Source organism: Ziziphus jujuba, chromosome 3 (assembly GCF_031755915.1).
Source record: "Ziziphus jujuba cultivar Dongzao chromosome 3, ASM3175591v1".
Classification (NCBI taxonomy): Eukaryota; Viridiplantae; Streptophyta; class Magnoliopsida; order Rosales; family Rhamnaceae; genus Ziziphus; species Ziziphus jujuba.
This window is the reverse complement of record NC_083381.1, coordinates 30,373,468-30,384,981: the sequence shown is the minus strand read 5'-3', so window position 1 is coordinate 30,384,981 and position 11,514 is coordinate 30,373,468. Positions and strand designations below refer to the sequence as shown.

At 31.0% G+C, this 11,514-nt stretch overlaps 1 long non-coding RNA gene across 1 annotated transcript; it reads right to left on the bottom strand.

Moving 5' to 3' along the window:
• Positions 1 to 269: 269 nt before the first annotated feature.
• LOC112488837 (uncharacterized) lies at positions 270 to 1,669 on the bottom strand. The gene is made up of 3 exons (XR_007242202.2): positions 1,538 to 1,669; positions 693 to 753; positions 270 to 599 (listed from the first exon to the last, which is right to left on the bottom strand). It is a non-coding gene; the product is annotated as an uncharacterized LOC112488837 (long non-coding RNA).
• Between the last annotated feature and the right edge of the window lie 9,845 nt (positions 1,670 to 11,514).

The window sequence follows — 11,514 nt, the reverse complement described above, 5'->3', positions numbered from 1 at the left end:
AGGGTAAAACCCAGAAGGAAATGCGCGTTAATTCAGTGTTTTAACACTTTCAAGATTGCAGATAAATCCCATGCTATGGAGACCCATAACAATACCTATTTAACTTGTTTTACTAGCTAAGGATGTCATGGAAACTTGTGGTGTTAATGTATCATGGAATTGAGTTATTCATACCTTGCAATTTTAAAACAAAAACCAAAGCATAATCACAAACACAAACTTTAAATTTTAACTTTGCATCAGATATATAATATAAGGTGTACCCGAATTGGTCAAAGTATGCCACACAAACTTCCACGGAGAAACTTCGTAGAGACTGCCATCCAAAAGCTTCTACTGAATCCAAAAAGTGTGTTGAAAATAGCCCTGAAACTTATAGTCATTATCGTCAAAAAAAAGGAGATGGATATTTGGATGCACATGATCAATGAGCAACTTGTCCTTTAACTAGTGAAAACTTGATCAATGGGTGACATTGAAACATGGGAAAATCAGCTTTACTAACACTGCCAAATATCATGACAGGTCTTCGACCATATCGATCAGCTATTATCCCCCAGATTACAGAAGTTAAAGCTCGCCCAACATACATGCAGAGCCTTCAAGAAAGATATTGCAAGGAGTAAAACCATTAATGGAACTTTAAATTAAAAAGTCAAACATCATAGGTTATGTTTGAACCACAATCTCACCCACAAAACCAGCATAGAAACCAATATCCTCCTCCCTTTTTGCTATTTGGAAATCCTCTATCTGCAGAAATTTATAATGCACCAACTCCACATCAATAACATCCATAAAGATTTTAATAACAAATGAAATTGATCAAAGCCATCTACTATAGCATTTAAACTATAATCAATTGGAATTCAAAAGGACCCACTTAAATTTAGCACTTGGTTGAGAAATTATAAACACTAACGTTGGATTTTCTAAATGTATTTAGAAAAGAAAATTGGAAATAAACGCTATTCTTTGGTCAATATCATGGGTGATGTAGCACAGTAACACTACTTGCAAGTTTCCAAGTTAATTTTATCAGATTTTATTTTTTAGTGCATGTAAGAAAAGTGAAGGCAACACAACTTTTATCGGTCAGATCCTAAGCTAGGACACCTTTAGCTGCTTATTCAACTACCACAAGCCTTTAAACAAGTTTCTACATCCCAAAATACTCTCCACATAAATACACATTAAAGTCTGTTAAATTATAGGAGTTGGACATACACAAGTTAAACCATTAACGTGATTCCTAGTAATCCTAATACAATGCCCACTTCATAGTCAATTTGTGTGAATGCGCTATGATTGTTAACCTTCTTCTTGAACCTTCAATATTCAACTAAGATCGTCAGCATTTTTTTTATTATTATTATTTTTTTTTTTTTGTGGTTAAATTGAAAATTATACTATTCTGAAACTTCATGTTATTCAGAATAGTAATTAAATAATAAACGAACAGAAACTATTTTTGCGATTGGCTTTGGATAATATCAGCCATAGAATATATAGAAGTTTAACCAAGTAGTATACTTACCATGAAATATAGGAAAGGAAAAAGCACTGAAATTGGCAAAGCTGCATACATATGAACCACAAAGGAGGCACACCAAGTCTGAAATTTTTGAAGTTAAAATAAATGACAGATATCAGGGAAAACCATAAAAGAATTTTAAAATGAAAAGGGCCATATAAAAATTAATGATTTCTTTTGAAAAGCTCAGAAACACATAACCATGAAGCTCAACATACTTTGAATTGCATTACCTTGCATTTTTGAAGTTTTTAAAAAACCATAACAGACTATGACAGTAACAGAAGATTTTTACTTCGTAAGCTGAATCCATCAGTTAAACTGAGAGCATGTCCAACTTTTATTACTGTTGAGATAGTGTCTACTATTTAGCATTTTCCATTGAAAAAATGTCTATTCATAAACACTATTGGAAATAATTTCATTGATTTTTTTAACAATTTTATTTTGTTTGTTTGTCGGGGTGTAAGAATATAAGCTTTATAGCTATTTGACAATTTGGAATTTTCCATGATAAACCCCTTTTTCCAGTTTTCTGACGAATATGATACATCAATATCAATACCCACAAAGCACAACTTATGGATGTGCCAATAAAAAAATAAAATAAAATAAAAAAGACAAAGGAAGAGAGATAAGAACAAATTGGTGTGGATGGAGCACAATAACAAAAACATAGAACAAGTGCTTCAAAGGTAGACCAGGATTAGATTCCTTGAGCTTATCAGTGTTACAACCTGGGCAACTTTCATCATGGTAAAACCTCTCCTCCTGCTTCAGGAGAGCTTCTCTGTTCTCAGACATCCTCTTCCTATTCCCGTAATTTCCACCACCCATTAAATAAAATGATCACCGACACGAAAAAAAGAAAACGAATGAAGTGACATAATCAAGGTAGCCTTAGAAGGTGTTACACCTTGTGATCCCGGTTGCACAGACGAGGCATTAATTGTTTTCTACTGTTGAAAATACACAGTGGGTTAAGTTTGGTTGGTCCAAAAAAAAAAAAGAAAAAAATCGCAAAAATAAATAAATTACCACATAAGCCGGTACGAATTCCAAGTTTTTGATATGATTGATTTAGGAAACTTAATTTTTATTTTTTTTATATAATGAAATTATTTATCATCAATCGTACATATATTATACATGAACTTTCTTAACCCCGATATTTTGTCCAAGTGAAAAAGGATATGATCTTAAAAGGTTAAGTTCAAGTGCCGTAGCCGTCTTGCTCGCACAGGCAAATTTAGGCAAATTTAAATGGGTTCAAATCATGAAATTTGCCTTTAGAAACCATGAAAAAGAGTTGGGACTATTATTTATCCAAAAATAAATAAATAAATAAAAGAGACTGGGAGCTGTAACAAAAATAAGACCAAAAACAGTCTTTTTTTTTTTTTTTTTTTTTTTTGGTTCCCCTTTTTTGGTGAATTACCCATAACAGGGTTTGACCACTCTGACTCAGTGGACCCGTCTCACTGAAACAGATAATGTCACTTTACATATTAGATTCAAATATTGAGAATAAAAACTAAATATATAAATTAATTTTTACCTATTAATAGCATATGGAAAAATAATTATGAATAAATATAGATTGATTAAATATTTTTTTATCAAAATTTTAATATTTATTATTTGATAATTTTTAAATATTTTATTTATATATATATAAAACAATATCAATTTAATATTATTAAAAAATTACTATATAATTAATTATCAAAATTTAATATTTGTAGTATTGCTCAATAATTATTAATAATTATAATAAATAATAAAATTTTAAATAATAGGAAAATATACACATAAAAGTAGCAAAAAACTCCATGGCAAAGTTAGTTGATTGGTTTGCATCAAATCAGGTTAGATCAATTATCAAGCATTCATGTCTAGAGTTTAGAAGTAATAAATTTGAAATAATAGAAAAAAATTATTATATATGATAAAAAAATATATCGCTATTTTTTTTTAAATAAAAAATAAAAAAATTCTACAATTGAGATATGCAGATAGCCTTTCAAAAAACAAAATTAAATAAATAAGATAAAATAAAATAAAATTATGGAGATAGATTTTTAATGAAATTAATTTTGTGGGTCACCGTCGTCATCGTCGTTGTTGTCGTTGTTGTTGTTGTTGTTGTTGATACTGCTGCTACTGCTGCAATAAGGTCACCATTATTTGAATTTGCTATCATGGTCTAAAAGATTTGAAATTTTTTTCGAAATTTTTTTTTTTAAAATATCAAAATAAAAATTAGATTCTAAATAGAAATGGATAAACTTTTTATAATATTCATTAAAATTTCTAAAATATGACCAAAATATTCATATATATTTTAGTAAAAAAATTCACATCAAATCCTTAACAATTTGGTTAAAAAAATGTATAATTTTCATGGAAATTTCCATTAAAATTTCAAAAATATCCGTAAATTTTTTTCAAAAAAATTCATAAATATTATTGATATTTAATAAAAAAATTTAACTTCATTGATAATTTTTTACCCTTTAATTATTTTTTAAATATTTAGTGATATAAGCAACGTAGAATAAATTGAATTGAATAATATTAACAAGTTTTACTTATTGAATATCGATAAAATAAAAATACCAAGATTGTGGATTATATTTTTGAATCTTGAAAATCTTATTGTCGGGAATATCTATTTTACAAATGTGGATAAATAGATGATGAAGCATATACATGGAGATATCACAATAATAAGAGGATTCGATTTCTATGAATTTTGGATCAATATTAGTTGGAAATCATTTTCATAACCCTTGTTTAATGGATATTTATAAAATATCATCAAATAGTAACTCATGGATACCATTTCAAACTCAACCATCAGAAAGTGATAATTACTCATATAGTCAACTAATAATGCAGGATCCATATGGTTAGCATATTAATAATTATATAAAAAAATTATCAAGGAAATACATTTTCATAGCTACTTCTCACATTCTACATTTTAAAATCAAAATGAGAAAAAAAACTGATGATTTTCAACCACCCAGAAGTTCTATGTGGTATTAAGATGATATTTATGAATTATAATGTAATTGTAATAATCGTTTTGTATATTTTAGTTAATAAATAATTTTATCATATATGTATTTTTGATAATATTTTTATTAATAATAATTTATTTATGGTCATTAATACTTATTATAAATAAATTCACCAAAAAGAATATAATACTCATTCAATATTTTAGCAAGTTTTATAATCAATTTAATAATTGATGGATTAAATAAATTAATTCTAAAGTTCTAATAAAAATTTTTAATTTTTTAAAATAAATTTCTATCATATTTTATAATTTTTTATCGATATTCGATATTTTTTTGATATTTTTATATTTTAAACTGTTGATATTTCTATCGATATCGATATTTTGAACCTTGTTTACTATCACATCCCAACAAACTCAAATTATATTAAAAACCAAAAGAAAAATAAATAAATAATCTTAAAAAATTGCTGTTTGCATTCTACAGAATACTTTATAAGCTTCATTTTAATTTTAATTATTTTAATAATATATATTACATTTATATATATATATATATATTTTTGGCAGTGGTTCAGATAAAATAGTAGAATGAGTTATTAGTTTTCTCAGTTAGTTTTTTTTTTTTTTTTTTATGTATAGTTGTCACTGAATTATTATTTAATTAAATTCAAACCCGAATTAAAATCGGTGGAAATCATTGACATCATACATTTTTCTTCAAAATTTATCAAGTCATATGCGATAAAATTCTGTTAAAAAAAAGACCCCTTTCCTCTTCTTCTTATTTATTTTTTTTTTTTAATTTTGATGCAGACATTTTATTTCAAAAATAATGTTCTCTATTTTTCTTTTATTTTAAGTTCTTCACTCTTCCCACAAAAAATAAATAAAATCAAGGCCTCCATAAGCAGTTTGATACATTTGTTATATTTAACAAATCTAAAGAATTCGATTCGCATCAAAAGGCTTATACAGTGTCCTCTAAAATTATGCCAACGGCTCATTGATTTTTTTGGAGTATATATTTTTAAAGTATTTAATGATAATCACTTAAATCATATATACATATATGTCTATCAAATGATGCCAATATCATCATGCCTGCCTAATAAATTTGCCATACTATTCCTATCATAAAAGTCAACCCTTTCTTATTTAAAACTATCTATCATTGTCATAATTTTTTTTCTGCCTTTTTTTTTAAAAAATAAATTTTGGATACTAAAAAAGATTTTTTCGAAAAATAGCCATCCCATAAATAGTTTTTTGAAGAATAGCAATTTTTTTTTTAAAAAAAAAAAAATAGCCACCTTTTAGAACATCTGGACTAAAATATCCTTTATTACTATTTTTTTTTTAATCTTTTCTCCCTGCCAAAACACTTATTTTCTCTACTTTCTCTTTCTCTTTTTTTTTTTGAAACACAGCAAGGCCTTCGAACATACTAGGGCTTTACCTTTCCCGTTCGAAACACATCATTCAAACACAGCTAGGGCTTTCCTTTCCCTTTTGAAATAGACCATTTGACCCTACTCACAATTCCTTTCCTCCTATCCATTATTGAGGTTGAAGAAGCAACCTCTACTTTCACAAATCCAAACTATGAAGCTGAGGACCCAAAAATCTGCCTCCTTTTCCATTGTTGATGCTGCACAGTCCAACTTCTTCAAAAGTTAGTTTCGCTCCCTTTTTCTTTTAGCCTTTCCCTTTCGAAACACACCATTTGACTCTACTCACAGTTCTTTTCTTCCTATTTGTTATTAAGGTTGAAGAAGCAACCTCTGCTTTCACAAGTCCAAACTAGGAAGCTCAAGACCCAAAAATCTTCCTCCTTTCCCGTTGTTTATGCTGTACAGTCCAACTTCTTCAAAGGTTAGTTTCGCTCTCTTATTATTATTTTTTTTTTTTACCTTCACTTTAACATCTCCACCTATTCCCTGTAAAAACTTTCAATTTGATTCCGCTTCTCAGCTGGGTTTTTGTTTTCCTTATTATTCCCTCTTCATTTTTATACATTATGTACCAAAAAAGTGGTTTTTTTTTTTTGTTGATTTTTTTTTTTTTTGGGTTTTACAAGTTTGATAAGGAAAAAAGTTTTCTACATATAATAGATAAATAGACGTTGATGTCTATGTCTGATAAGGAGATCTCCAACATCGGCATTAGTGGTGGTGGTGGTGAAGGTGGTGGTGAAGGTGGTGGTGGGTGTGGAGGTGATGAAGACGACGATGAGAGTGGTTGTGTTTGTGTTTGATATGGTTCTGAGGGCATTTTGTTTTGGATGACATGCCTAAATATTTGATGTTGACTATTTCATTTTATTATGTAAGTTGGTGCCAATTACTCTCTCTAGTCTAGCCCACATGGTGATCATTTGAGAAAGGGAATTCATCAGTGCTACACATATATATCTAGGAAGTAGTGTGAAATTGAAATGGTTAGGCTGTTCTATAGGCATTTGACATGTTCTTCTCCAAATACCTGAATAAGTTTTTAGATGTGCAACTCATCATTTATAGTTGAAGCATATAGGTGAAAACATCATTCTTTTACTCTCTACAAGCCCTTAGCAGATACCATAACTTGATTTTAAAAGCTTGATATGCATAATATTATTCTTGGTCCATGGATTTCTTTATTTCTAGTTCCAAGAAACCTTTTCTTGATTTTTGTGGGAGACAAAGCAAACATCTGTAGCTATTAATGAGATATTTTCTTGAGAATGAGAAGATAAATCACCATAAGAGTATCTTATAGAAAATTATTTCTGCTTGCTTAAGCATGTAAACTTTCGGGTTTAACAATGCAAGGAAGATCTAGTTGTTTACTAATTTTTTGAATAGCCTCTTGCTGTGTACCTGCAATTATAATATGCATGTCTTTTATAAACTTAAGAGGCTGTGCAAACAGGATGTCGTTTAGAAATTAACCTCTTTATGTTTCTGTGGCTTAGATTCAGATGTAGTTTAAAAATATATGTATAGAAAAAAGAGGTTACATAAGTTGCAAATATGGTTTTTGCTCTTAGAAAACTGTTTGCATATGGGATTGTTGATCCTGTAATTCTAATTGGTTTTTCTGAATTAGTAACCTGTTCTAATTCAATTCGTGAATTGTAGGTGTATTATATCATTGAAATTACTTCTCATTGTTGTGGTTAATACCTCTGGGGTCTAGCCTACACATTTCCTTCTCTACTTTTCTGGGATTGCTTGTCATTGAGCATACGTTGAAAAACATATAACTTGTTGGATTTCATTTTCACATATGCATTTTTTCAACTGGAAATATGTATGAATTGTGTATTACATTTATTTTTCTACCCCTGTTGATCTTATATAGAGGTTGTTGTAATTTGTCTTCAGGTGCTAGAATTTCCCTTTCATCTTTAGTAGTTGTCGAAGGAAAGATTTGTTGGGATCCTTACTAATATTGATTTTCTACATTTTTCAGCATTGAAGGAGCAAATGATGGAATGAGTAGAAAATTGAAGCATAAAAGTTGCTATCGTTAAAGTTACAAGTGTTTGCTGAGAAAATTACACACACACTTACAGAGATAGAGAAAGAGAGAGAGAGAGAGAGAGAGAGAGAGATATATATAAATAGATAGAGAAGCATTGGTGGAAGTTTGCCTCCCATTAATGTAAGTTGCTTCTCTGAACAAAACAGAAAAATGTTGTAAACTAATTTTGCTTTAATGTAACAAACTAATCTGAGAACTTTATTTGTGCTGTATTGAATGGTTTTTCAGAATTGTTAATAATTTCCATGATGTCATTTTAGAGATGATAAGTCATCTCTTTATAAATTGCTCAATTTTGAACCTTTGTCATTATGAGCTATGCTTATAATATTATGTTATCTGGTGTGACGGAAATGTTTGTGCTGCATGGTTAGAATGTGAAATGTGAAATTAAAACTATTATGAAGTTGTGTTTTTGTTTGAATTTAATGGGAGGTTTGAATGTGAAACCATAATATATGTGTTAGAACTATTGGTTATCCTTAGGAAGCAATGTCACATGCCCATGGTTGGTTTGTTTCCTAATGTATAATGTACACTAATATATAGAAGATATTGTAGCTTTTAAATCCACATATGCGCTGGTTCGAAAAGATTCTTTAGCCATTTTCATTATATTTTTGCACAAATCCCATTAGGTGAATGTCTTTTAGGTTCTAGAAAATTTTCTGCTTGGCGAAAAAAATTTCCTCCAAGCAGAAAAAAATTTTCCTCCAGGTGGAAAAATTTTCCTCCAAGCTTTCCTCGTGTCAGAAAAAACGTTTCCTTCATATGTTAAGCTTTGTTTTATAATCTTTGAGATAAATGGATTCAGATTACCAACGAAGGTTTTGAGACTCGGAGACATTGAGGGCAAAGGTTAATTGTAGATCGAACTTCTGGAAAGCCGTGTTGGATATTAAGTTCAAGCTTACTCCAGCCCAAATAAAAAAGTTCGAGGATAGCTGTTTTGGCCACTTTTTGAAGGCCAACGAGATACAATTTAGTGGCCACATCGTCAACAGCATGTTATATAGGCAATGTGTTTGCGACGACAAGGATCCTATGGTATTCAATTTTGGAGGGCGTGATGCTATATTTACGCAGAGAAACTTCACCATAATTACAGGTCTACGATTTGGTTACGAACCCAATAGGCGAGTTAACATCTCTACTTGTATTAGTGATACGTATTTTGGCGGAAAACGAAAGGTCATTAACTCGGAGATAACCGAAGCTTTCATGACTGCACAGTGTCAAGACGATGATGAAGCCGATGATGATAGATTGAAGTTGGCTTTATTATATTTCCTAGAGACGGTTCTTCTAGGAAAAGAAAGCATAGCCACCGCACCCCATAATCACTTGGAGATGATAGACGATTTAGAGTACTTCAATAACTATCCATGGGATACTTTATCATATACCACCACCATTAGATCGTTGAAGAGTGCTTTTGAGCATAGATAGTCCATGGCTTTGAACAAGTCAAAGAGTTATAGTCTTTGTGGGTTTTCCTTTGGCTTTCATGGTAAGTTTATTATACTATTATTTAAAGTTTGTTACACTTGTATTTATGGTGTGTATTTCTTTACTTCTTCATTACTAATTAATTGTTTGGCAAATTTGGGGTTTTGAGACAATTCCTTTGTTAGGTCAAGCATTTGGAAAGAAGTTGTCAGACATGGCATTCCCTCGAATTCTTAATTGGCATATTTCATAAGTGCCAAGATTTGAGAAGGCCACTGAACTCTTCGATCATCGTGATGTAAGTATATGAGTTCTTCCACTTATATGTACAAATAGATATACAAATATACATTCCAACATAGTAATATTATTTATAGACTTTTGCAGCATTTGTAGTAATATTAGTATTACTTAATAATCACTTGATGATAATACCTTTTATCTTTTGCAGTATCCCATTCATGGCTTAATGAATGCAACTGAATTTGAGCGTGCATATATTTACAAAATTGCATGGGATGTACATCATGACACTACTCCATACAGTGTTGCACCTGCTATCCGAGACAAGCCATCACAGGGAAGTCATGGTGAAAAAGATGAAGGTGTTCCACTTACAAGTAGTGGAAGAAGTAAGAAATGAAAACAGGCGTCTATGGAAAGTAAGGGTAAAGGAGGGAGGCGGCGAATGGGAGATAAGCCGACGGACCAGCCTTCATCATCGACTGCAGGAGTTGCTGCTTATGTTCGTGTTAAACCATCGACTCCATCCCAACCTCCAATGACTCCATCCCATGATGATACTTGAATAAATTGTATGAATGTTTATCTTTTTTATTATTACAAGTACTAATCATTATTGTTTCTTTTAGGTACCTTTGAGAGAGAGAGATTAACTATCCTTGAAAGTGAAGTGGCTAATGTACGGCAAAACGTTAAGGATTTAAGAATCACCATGCTTTGAGAGTTTGCAAGTTTGGAGACCAAGCTTGATAAGTAAATGAAGCACCAAGGAGTGGGAGTTGGTGCTGACGGATTGGGAGATGGGATGGAAGCGGACATGGAAGAGGATGAAAATAAAGAAGACTTTGGTCCCGATGCAACCCCCATTGATAGACAGTCACGTCCATCCGTTGTAAATGATGCAGGACCAAGTGTTACGATTATTGAGAAAGTGTCTTCATCAAAGTTTCCAGCCGGGAGACGTGCAAGAAAAGTAGCAGCTGCTAAGCAAAGTATAAATATTGGGAGGCGGGATAGAAAGGCAGCAGCAGCTATTACAACTTCTTATAGTGTTGAAGGCTTGCGGAAAAAAAACTACAATGCACTTTACCCGGTGCGTCTTCTACTTTGAAGTTCAACCCATACAAACTAGTACACACGCGACTTGTAAAAATTTTTGACCAATTTATAAAGTCCAGTTGGGCAGCAAAGGTTGATGTGGACATTTTGTCTGCGGGTAAAGACTTTTTCCAATTGCTTATAACCAGTGAGAAGTGGCTGAATCACAATGTAAGTATTTTTCGATCAAGATTTTTGTTTTATAATTTGATAAATTCCATAGATAGTTGTTCAACTGCATGGATGTAATTTAAAATTAACTCGTCTTTCAATGCAGCATATGGAAGTTCTGCCTTACTTATTTCGTGTACGTGCCAATCGATTCCCTGATATTTTTTATCATAGTTTTGAGGTGATAGATGGAGGATTTTGGGTAAGTAAAGACGTATTAGAGGCCAGGTGTCCTATATGTGGCTATTGTGATTTTGGGTAACTAATAATTTATTTTATTGTAGGTATACATTGAACAGTGTTATGGAAAGTTCCTCGCCAATCCATCTAAATTCCAATTCTCATATGCAATGCAAGAATATGTATTAGGGATTCGAATGAAGGAGTCGAAGCCATGGAAATGCGTAAATCATGTACAACATACATGTCCAAATTGTATAATGTTAACTATTCATTTATTCAT